Source organism: Cetorhinus maximus, unplaced genomic scaffold (genome assembly GCF_964194155.1).
Source record: "Cetorhinus maximus unplaced genomic scaffold, sCetMax3.hap1.1 HAP1_SCAFFOLD_591, whole genome shotgun sequence".
Classification (NCBI taxonomy): domain Eukaryota; kingdom Metazoa; phylum Chordata; class Chondrichthyes; order Lamniformes; family Cetorhinidae; genus Cetorhinus; species Cetorhinus maximus.
This window is the reverse complement of record NW_027596533.1, coordinates 236,071-245,383: the sequence shown is the minus strand read 5'-3', so window position 1 is coordinate 245,383 and position 9,313 is coordinate 236,071. Positions and strand designations below refer to the sequence as shown.

General features: G+C 52.6%; 1 non-coding gene and 1 pseudogene across 1 annotated transcript; both read right to left on the bottom strand.

The window, feature by feature from the left end:
• Positions 1 to 2,678: 2,678 nt before the first annotated feature.
• On the bottom strand, positions 2,679 to 2,859 carry LOC144674205 (U2 spliceosomal RNA; annotated as a pseudogene).
• A 5,342-nt stretch (positions 2,860 to 8,201) lies between these two features.
• On the bottom strand, positions 8,202 to 8,387 carry LOC144674214 (U2 spliceosomal RNA). The gene has a single exon (XR_013574487.1). It is a non-coding gene; the product is annotated as a U2 spliceosomal RNA (small nuclear RNA).
• Between the last annotated feature and the right edge of the window lie 926 nt (positions 8,388 to 9,313).

Sequence of the window (9,313 nt, the reverse complement as noted above, 5' to 3'; positions counted from 1 at the left end):
TACAACTCCGCCGGCAAGCCGTCGCTTCTGGGGAGATTTACTCTTCTCGAAGGACTCAAGGGCCTAAGTCAGTTCGTCAGGAGTTCGCGGTTTGTCCAGCCTCTCCCGTGTACTGTCGCCTAAGACCTCCGTGATAGAGGACAAGGAGGACTGGGAGGCCGTGCTGTCCGTCGGCTTCACGTCATAAAATCCGGCATAAAAGGATTTGCTGATCCTCAAAATGTCGGACTGCGCTGACTTTACTGATCCGTCTTCTTCATTCAGGCTGCTGATCACAGAGCTCTCTCTCTGTACCTTTTGGAAGAAGAAACGTGAGCACGTCTCATCCTGCTCCACGGAGCGGACTCTGGAACGGAAGATGTTCTTGGAGGCAAAGGGCTAGGCTTGCTGGCTCTTCACCTCTTGGAGATCTTCCTTGACATCGACCCCCACCGACTGCAGCCGGAGCAGATTCTGCATGTTTTTCTGGAGTCGGGACATTTCCCTCTCTTCCTTTCTAGCTTTCTGGATGCTTTTGAGGATGAAAAGCCTCTTGGTGTTTCCCTTGATCGCTTCCCACCAGTGTGTCAGGGACTCAAAGAGGGGTTTCATGGTTTTCCAACCTTCATAAGCCCTCTTGAGCTCCTCAATGTTCTCTGGGGTCAGCAGTTGCACGAATAGCTTCCATGCCCCCCTGCCCACCCTCAGGTCCTTCTCCAAGTGGCAGTCCGCCAGTAGGAGGCAGTGGTCAGAGAAGAACACCGGCTTGACCTCGGTGGATCTGACTGTGAATGCACGGGACACAAAGAGGAAGTCTATCCTGGAACGAATGGACCCGTCTGGCCGCGACCAGGTGTATCTACGCTGCGTTCCGTCTGCAGGGTTGCTGAAGACGTCGTGCAGTTTGGCATCCTTAACTGTTTCCATCAGGGATCTGGACGTAGCGTCCAATCTGCTTCCGGCCCTGCCGGATCATCCAGCCACATCGATGATGCAGTTGAAGTCACCGCCCAGAATGACCAGCCTGGAGGTCGCCAGCAGCAGTGGGAGCTGCTGAAAAACCTCCAGCCGCTCAGCTCCTTGTGACGGGCCATACACGTTAATTAACCGGAGTGGAGCGTTCTTGTACATTACGTCTGCTACGAGGAGTCGCCCGCCCACCACCTCCTTGACCTCGGAGACGGTGAAGTTGCCTCCCCGCAGCAGAATACCCAGGCCGGAGGAACGAGAGTCGTTTCCGCCCGACCAGATCGATGGCCCGTGGGACCACCACCGTGACCATTGCCTGTAGGAGCTGAACTGGATAACCTCACTTATCCACGTTAAACTCCATCTGCCAAATTTTGGCCCATTCACCTAACCTGTCCATATCCATTTGTAAATTTCTTATTTCTTCACTGCAACTTACTTTCCCACCTATTTTGGTGTCATCTGCAAATTTAGCTATGGTACCTTCTACTCCTGAATCCAAGTAAATAGTTGGGGCCCAAGGACCGAACCCTGTGGCACCCCACTAGTTACAGCTTGCCATCCACAAAAGACCCATTTATCCTGACTCTCTGCTTTCTGTTGGTTAGCCAAAGCTCTATCCAAGCAAATATATTACCCTTAGCTGCGTGTGATCTTATCTTGTGTATTAATCTTTTGTGCGGCACCTTATCAAATGCCTTCTGGAAGTCCAGACATACTACATCTACAGGATCGCCATTATCCACTTTGCTTGTCACATCTTCAAAGAACTCTAGCGATTTAGTCAAACACGATTTAGTCTTCATAAAGCCATGCTGACTCTGATGGATTGCATTTTGACTTGCATTTTAGGAGGGTAGTGAAGGCATTGGAGAGAGTGCAGAAGAGGTTTACGAGTTTGGTTCCAGGGGCGAGGAAGTTGAGTTATGAAGTAAGATTGGAGAAGTTGGGACTGTATTCCTTGGGGAAAAGAAGTCTGAGAGGAGACTTGATAGAGGTATTGAAAATCATGAGGTATCTGGAGAGAGTAGATAGGGAGAAACTGCTTGCACCGATGAAAGGATCGAGAAGGAGCGGGCACAGGTTTAAAGTAACTAGCAGAAGAAGCAAAAGTGATAGGAGCAGCGAGTGGTCAGGGTCTGGAATGCACCGCCTGATAGCGTGGCGGAGGCAGGTTCAATTGAAGAGGGAATGAGATGATTATTTGAAAAGAAAGCATGTGCTGGGTTACGTGGAGAAGGCAGGAGAATGGCACGAAGTGAAATGTTCATTGGGAGAGCTGGTGCAGTCACGACGGGCGGAATGGGCTCCTTGTGCAGTGTAAGGATTGTGTGAACGTGGATGTAGACGTTTCCGAGTAGCTGTGTAAAGTGTGTGAGCTTTGAGGTGTGAGTTTTGACTGTTGCTGTATCAGCAGCAGCAGCAGCAGCGGGCGGGAGCGGCAGCAGAGAGCTGGTTGAAAATGTTGTGAGGCGAAAGGTGCAGCTGAGAGAGTGTTTGAGAGGTGTATTTGCAAGTGAAAGATGTTTTTGTATGAGTGAGGTAGAGTGTTTGTGAGATGAGAGTGGTGTCTGTGAGCGTTGGGTGAGCGTGCGTGTTTTTTGTGTGTAGATGGTGCGGGTGAGTGAGAAAGAAAGAAAGTTGTGTTTTGAAAGATGTGCATGTTGAAAAGTAAAGAAAGCAGATGTTTGTAAGAAAACTATTTTTAGCATTGAAAATCCCCTGGAAAGGGGTGGTGCACCATTCCCAGAGATACTGCAATACCGGGTCGATGCGTGGAGTGGACGGAGCAAGCCCCTATTCCATCTCCCTGCTCCAAAAATCAATTTAATATATGGTCCCCAGATAAGGGACGTATCAGATATTAAACTGATAAGAACAGATTTTTTTTTTTTTTTTTTGTAAAAATATACTTTATTCATAAAAAATCTTCAATCACATTCCAAACCATTTCAAAAACAACATTACAAGGGTACAATCCAGGTTAAACTTTTACAAAATGTATCACCAGGTGCATCAGTACAAACAATATTACAATCATTTACAGCCTTTCATTTTGATCTGTACAGCCCGAGGGGCTCTAAACAGTTCCCAGTCTCTCGGTGCGCTGTGGCAGAAAGGTCTTAGACAGCGACCCTTCCCCATTGCGCCTTTGCGGCAGCTGCCCCAAGCTTTAGTGCGTCCCTCAGCACGTAGTCCTGGACTTTGGATTGTGCCAGTCCGCAACAATCGGTCGGGGACAACTCTTTGTGCTGGAAGACCAACAAGTATCGGGCAGACCAAAGCGCCTCTTTCACCGAGTTGATGATCCTCCAGCTGCAGTCGATGTTTGTCTCGGTGTGTGTCCCTGGGAACAGCCCGTAGAGCACAGAGTCCTGTGTCACAGAACTGCTCGGGATGAACCTCGACAGCAACCACTGCATCTCTCTCCAGACTTTCTTTGCAAAGGCACAATCCACAAGGAGGTGGACAACGGTCTCTTCCCCACCACAGCCACCTCGAGGGCAACGTGCAGAGGGGGTGAGCTTCCTGGCGTGTAGGAAGGTTCTGACGGGGAGGGCCTTTCTCACCACCAGCCAAGCTACGTCTTGGTGCTTGTTGGAAAGTTCTGGCGATGAGGCATTCTGCCAAATGACTTTGACAGTCTGCTCGGGGAACCATCCCACAGGGTCCACCCTCTCCTTTTCCCTCAGGGCCTCTAGGACGTTACGTGCTGACCACTGCCTGATGGACTTGTGGTCAAAGGTGTTTTTCTGCATAAATTTATCCACCAGGGACAGGTGGTACGGCACGGTCCAACTACTTGGAGCGTTCCGCGGCAGCGTGGCCAGACCCATCCTTCGCAACACCGGGGACAGGTAGAACCTCAGCACGTAGTGACACTTGGTGTTTGCGTACTGAGGGTCTACGCACCGCTTGATGCAGCCGCACACAAAGGTGGCCATCAGTATGAGGGCGATGTTGGGCACGTTTTTTCCCCCTTTATCTAGAGGCTTGTACATCGCGTCCCTGCGGACACGATCCATTTTCGTCCTCCAGATAAAGCGGAAGATGGCTCGAGTGATCGCCGTCGCGCAGGAGTCTGGAATGGGCCAGACCTGCGCCACGTACAGCAACAGCGAGAGTACCTCACACCTGATGACCAGGTTCTTACCCGCAATGGAGAGGGAGCGTCGCTCCCACATGCCCAGTTTCCTTTTCACCATAGCCACTCGCTCCTTCCAGTTTCTAACGCATGCCCCGGTCCCTCCGAACCATATCCCCAGCACCTTCAGGCCGTCAGCCCTGACAGTGAAGGGGACAAAGGATCGGTCAGCCCAGTTCCCAAAGAACATGGCCTCGCTCTTCCCACGATTTACCTTGGCTCCTGAGGCCAGTTCGAACTGGTCGCAGACGTGCATCAGTCTGCGCACCGACAGCGGATCCGAGCAGAAGACGGCGACGTCGTCCATGTACAGGGAGGCTTTTACCTGAGTGCCTCCACTGCCTGGGATCGTCACTCCTCTTATGCCCGGATCCTTCCTGATGGACTCGGCAAAGGGTTCTATGCAACACAGTAAAGGACAGGCGAGAGAGGTCAGCCCTGCCTGACTCCAGATTTAATCGGAAAGCTATCTGTTTCCCACCCATTGATTGAGACTGCGCTACTGATGTTAGTGTAGAGCAGTTGGATCCAATTTCGAATTCCCTCCCCAAACCCCATTTTGGAGAGCACATCCCCCATGTAGGTGTGCGATATTCTGTCAAAGGCCTTCTCCTGATCCAAGCTGATGAGGCAGGTATCCACACCCCTGTCCTGTACATAGGCAATCGTATCCCTGAGCAGCGCCAGGCTGTCAGAGATCTTCCTGCCTGGCACAGAGCAGCTCTGGTCAGGGTGAATCACCAATTCCAGAGCGGATTTGACCCGGTTGGCGATGACCTTGGACAGAATCTTATAGTCCACATTCAACAGTGAAATGGGTCGCCAATTTCTAATTTCCTCCCTTTCCCCCTTGTGCTTGTAGATGAGGGTGATGATGCCTTTCCTCATGGATTCTGACATGCTGCCGGCCAGGAGCATACTCTCGTACACTTCTAGCAGGTCTGGGCCGATCAAGTCCCACAGAGCCGAATACAACTCCGCCGGCAAGCCGTCGCTTCCGGGGGTTTTACTCTTCTCGAAGGACTCGAGGGCCTTAGTCAGTTCCTCAGGAGTTAGCGGTTTGTCCAGGCTCTCCCGCGTACTGTGGTCTAAGACCTCCGTGATAGAGGACAGGAAGGACTGGGAGGCCGTGCTGTCCGTGGGCTTCACGTCATACGGTCCGGCATAAAAGGATTTGCTGATCCTCAGAATGTCGGACCGTGATGACTTTACTGAGCCGTCTTCTTCCTTCAGGCTGCTGATCACAGAGCGCTCTCTGTGTACCTTTTGGAAGAAGAAACGTGAGCACGTCTCATCCTGCTCCACGGAGCGGACTCTGGAACGGAAGATGATCTTGGAGGCCTCCGAGGCAAAGTGCGAGGCTTGCTGGCCCTTCACCTCTTGGAGCTCCTCCTTGACATCGACCCCCATCGACTGCAGCCGGAGCAGATTCTGCATCTTTTTCTGGAGTCGGGACATTTCCCTCTGTTCCTTTCTAGCTTTCTGGGTGCCTTTACGGATGAAAAACCTCTTGATGCTTCCCTTGATCACTTCCCACCAGTCTGTCAGGGACTCAAAGAGGGGTTTCACGGTTCTCCAACCTTTGTAATCCCTCTTGAGCTCCTCAATGTTCTCTGGGGTCAGCAGTTGCACATTTAGCTTCCATGCCCCCCTGCCCACCCTCAGGTCCTTCTCCAAGTGGCAGTCCGCCAGTAGGAGGCAGTGGTCAGAGAAGAACACCGGCTTGACCTCGGTGGATCTGACTGTGAATGCACGGGACACAAACAGGAAGTCTATCCTGGAACGAATGGACCCGTCTGGCCGCGACCAGGTGTATCTACGCTGCGCTCCGTCTGCAGGGTTGCTGAAGACGTCGTGCAGCTTGGCATCCTTAACTGTTTCCATCAGGGATCTGGACGTAGCGTCCAATCTGCTGCCGGCCCTGCCGGATCGTCCAGCCGCATCGATGATGCAGTTGAACTCCCCGCCCAGTATGACCGGCCTGGAGGTCGCCAGCAGCAGTGGGAGCTGCTGAAAAACCTCCAGCCGCTCAGCCCCTTGTGCCGGGCCATACACGTTAATTAACCGGAGTGGAGCGTTCTTGTACATTACGTCTGCTACGAGGAGTCGCCCGCCCACCACCTCCTTGACCTCGGAGACGGTGAAGTTGCCTCCCCGCAGCAGAATACCCAGGCCGGAGGAACGAGAGTCGTTTCCGCCCGACCAGATCGATGGCCCGTGGGACCACCATCGTGACCATTGCCTGTAGGAGCTGAGGTGCGGTATCGCACACTCCTGCAGAAACAACAGGTCAGCTTTGACCTTGGCTAGGTAGTCCAAGGTCGCAACACATCGCGTAGTAGATTTAATGCTACGCACATTTATGGATACAATCTTTAAACCCATTTTAAAGCATTTATTCTCCTACCAAACCCACTGTCTCTGAGAGTCCCAGACCTTTAGTCTGCTCCTTCATACCCGTAGTGAGCTCAAATTCCTTCACTTTGGATGGGCTGAGGTAGATCTCCTTGGCCGTGTTCTGCTCCGGTGGCATCTGGAGGTTCACGTAGAGAGCGGATTTTGAGATGACCTTTGCTGGAGAAGCTTCTCCAAAACTCACCCCCTCTGGGGTGTTGCTGTTCCCGGCTTCCTGGAGCTGGGGTGCGATGATTGCCTCACTGCTCCCAGATTCCAGGGGCTGTGGTGCACTGGCCTCCTCAGGTTGCAGGCAAAGTTGGGGTGCGCTGGTCTCCTTGTTGTCTCCAATTTTCTGGAGCTCGGGTGTCTCGTCCTCCAACGCCCTGGAGCTTTGCCGCCTCTTCTGTCGGTGCCGCCCTGGCACTTCATCATCCGAAGAGCTGCTGCCCTTGTCGTCCGTGTCGGATGGGAGACGCCTCTTGCCGCTTCTCTGGGAAACGCCTTTGCTTCTTCTTCGCTCCCTCTTACTTTTCTTGTTCTTCACCGTCCGCCACTCCCCCTGCTGCTTTTCCACTGCTGCCTCCTCCTCCATTAATTCGCTGTCCTGAGGACTGGGAGGTTCAGGGGGTAGTGCTGTTGATTGGCTCTCTGTTGCCTCAATCTCTTTCTCCACCTTGTCTCTCTCTGTGTCCTCCTTTGTCCCGTTGAGCTCCCTGGGGGCCTTGGTGGTTGGAGTGACACGAAACATTCCTTCTGCTTCCCCCTGGTCGGCTTTGGCTGCCTGTGCGTAAGTACGGCAGCGTTTGGGGCAGGTCCTGTAGAGGTGACTTGCCTCGCCACACAGGTTGCAGCACTTGGCCTGTTTGCAGTCTTTTGTCTGGTGCCCTTCCTGTTTGCAGATCTTGCAGAGGGAGGCGCTGCAGTTGGCCGCCACATGACCAGCCTTGCCGCATGAGCGACAATGCTTGGGTTGCCCAGCGTAGACCAGGTAGCCCCGGTTTCCCCCGATGGCGAAACTGGAGGGAGGGTGGAAAATGGCTCCCTTACCATCGGTCTTTAGCGTGACCTTAAACAGGCGTTTGCCTGTCCAGATCCCCAAGTCGTCTCGAATCTCGGTGCCGCTCCCCACCTTATCGAAGTACCTGGTGAGGAAGGTGACCACGTCGGCGACAGGGACGAAGGGGTTGTACACATGCACCATCACCTCACGTTCCCGTTGCAACGGCAGAGAAAAGTGCGGCTCCGCCGTCAGGATCTTCATCTCCGGCAGGTCTCTCTTCTCCTCGAACGCCCTCAGGAGCCGGACGCAGTCTGCCACCCGCTTGAACGTCACGTCAAAATAACCGCCTTTGCGGGAGTCGTGCAGGGTGAAGATCTCCGTAGCTTGGAAGCCGCACGCCTTCAACAGGATCCTCCTGGTGAAGAAGCCCCGATCCATAGGTGATCCTCCTTCGCTGTGGTTCACCGTGACTCGGACGGTGATAGGGAACCCACGGTATAGATTTGGATTGCGATTGGTTATCGCCCTTCCATCCCGACCTTGCCTTGGCAGGACCATGGTGTCGCCCCTGCAACACTTGATCTTAGCCAAAAGGCCGAGAAGCGATGAGAAAGAAAGAAAGTTGTGTTTTGAAAGATGTGCATGTTGAAAAGTAAAGAAAGCAGATGTTTGTAAGAAAACTATTTTTAGCATTGAAAATCCCCTGGAAAGGGGTGGTGCAGCATTCCCAGAGATACTGCAATACCGGGTCGATGCGTGGAGTGGACGGAGCAAGCCCCTATTCCATCTCCCTGCTCCAAAAATCAATTTAATATATGGTCCCCAGATAAGGGACGTATCAGATATTAAACTGATAAGAACAGATTTTTTTTTTTTTCTTTTTTTTTGTAAAAATATACTTTATTCATAAAAAATCTTCAATCACATTCAAAACCATTTCAAAAACAACATTACAAGGGTACAATCCAGGTTAAACTTTTACAAAATGTATCACCAGGTGCATCAGTACAAACAATATTACAATCATTTACAGCCTTTCATTTTGATCTGTACAGCCCGAGGGGCTCTAAACAGTTCCCAGTCTCTCGGTGCGCTGTGGCAGAAAGGTCTTAGACAGCGACGCTTCCCCATTGCGCCTTTGCGGCAGCTGCCCCAAGCTTTAGTGCGTCCCTCAGCACGTAGTCCTGGACTTTGGATTGTGCCAGTCCGCAACAATCGGTCGGGCACAACTCTTTGTGCTGGAAGACCAACAGGTTTCGGGCAGACCAAAGCGCGTCTTTCACCGAGTTGATGATCCTCCAGCTGCAGTCGATGTTTGTCTCGGTGTGTGTCCCTGGGAACAGCCCGTAGAGCACAGAGTCCTGTGTCACAGAACTGCTCGGGATGAACCTCGACAGCAACCACTGCATCTCTCTCCAGACTTTCTTTGCAAAGGCACAATCCACAAGGAGGTGGACAACGGTCTCTTCCCCACCACAGCCACCTCGAGGGCAACGTGCAGAGGGGGTGAGCTTCCTGACGTGTAGGAAGGATCTGACGGGGAGGGCCTTTCTCACCACCAGCCAAGCTACGTCTTGGTGCTTGTTGGAAAGTTCTGGCGATGAGGCATTCTGCCAAATGACTTTGACAGTCTGCTCGGGGAACCATCCCACAGGGTCCACCCTCTCCTTATCCCTCAGGGCCTCTAGGACGTTACGTGCTGACCACTGCCTGATGGACTTGTGGTCAAAGGTGTTTTTCTGCATAAATTTTTCCACCAGGGACAGGTGGTACGGCACGGTCCAACTACTTGGAGCGTTCCGCGGCAGCGTGGCCAGACCCAT